Source organism: Fukomys damarensis, unplaced genomic scaffold (assembly GCF_012274545.1).
Source record: "Fukomys damarensis isolate Sample0158 unplaced genomic scaffold, DMR_v1.0_HiC HiC_scaffold_27, whole genome shotgun sequence".
Lineage (NCBI taxonomy): Eukaryota > Metazoa > Chordata > Mammalia > Rodentia > Bathyergidae > Fukomys > Fukomys damarensis.
Genome location: NW_022900939.1, coordinates 7,364,884 through 7,365,299, shown reverse-complemented (window position 1 = coordinate 7,365,299; position 416 = coordinate 7,364,884). Strand labels below are relative to the sequence as shown.

Here is a 416-nt window from a genome sequence, read left to right as displayed (position 1 = left end):
CCCCCCGCCCCTATACCTGCAGGTCACGCCAGATTTGGGGCGACGGGAACTCCGCCACCGCCTCGCTCCACGGCCCTGCGGGGGCGCAGCCCGGGGAACTCGCAAGTTTGCACCGCGCGCTCCTCCGGCCGGGAAACAAAGGCGGGAGGGGGTGCGGCGCGGAGAGGGGGAGGGGACAGAACCGAGCGCCGGCGACGGAGACCCGGGCTTCGGGCTGTGTTTCCCTCTAGCTTCGAAGCACAGGGTGAGAGCCCGAGGGCCAGTAAACGGTCCCAGAGGAAGGAGGCGGTGGAGGCAGAAGCCAAGAGACGGGAAATCGAGTCGGGGGAGCAGAGCGCTCGGGCACACGCGAAAGGGGCAGCGGAACCCGTCCTGCGCGGCCAGGGGAGCTCTCGCAGGTGCCCCCGGCGCCCGGC

General features: G+C 71.4%; 1 protein-coding gene across 1 annotated transcript in view; it reads right to left on the bottom strand.

Annotated features, from left to right (window-relative positions):
* Window positions 1-406, bottom strand: part of Tp53i11 (tumor protein p53 inducible protein 11) — a 10,566-nt gene extending 10,160 nt beyond the window's left edge. The window contains exon 1 of the mRNA XM_010612502.3: window positions 17-406. The gene's annotated coding sequence lies outside the window, so the exon portion shown is untranslated. The remainder of the gene's footprint in view (window positions 1-16) is intronic.
* Window positions 407-416: the final 10 nt, after the last annotated feature.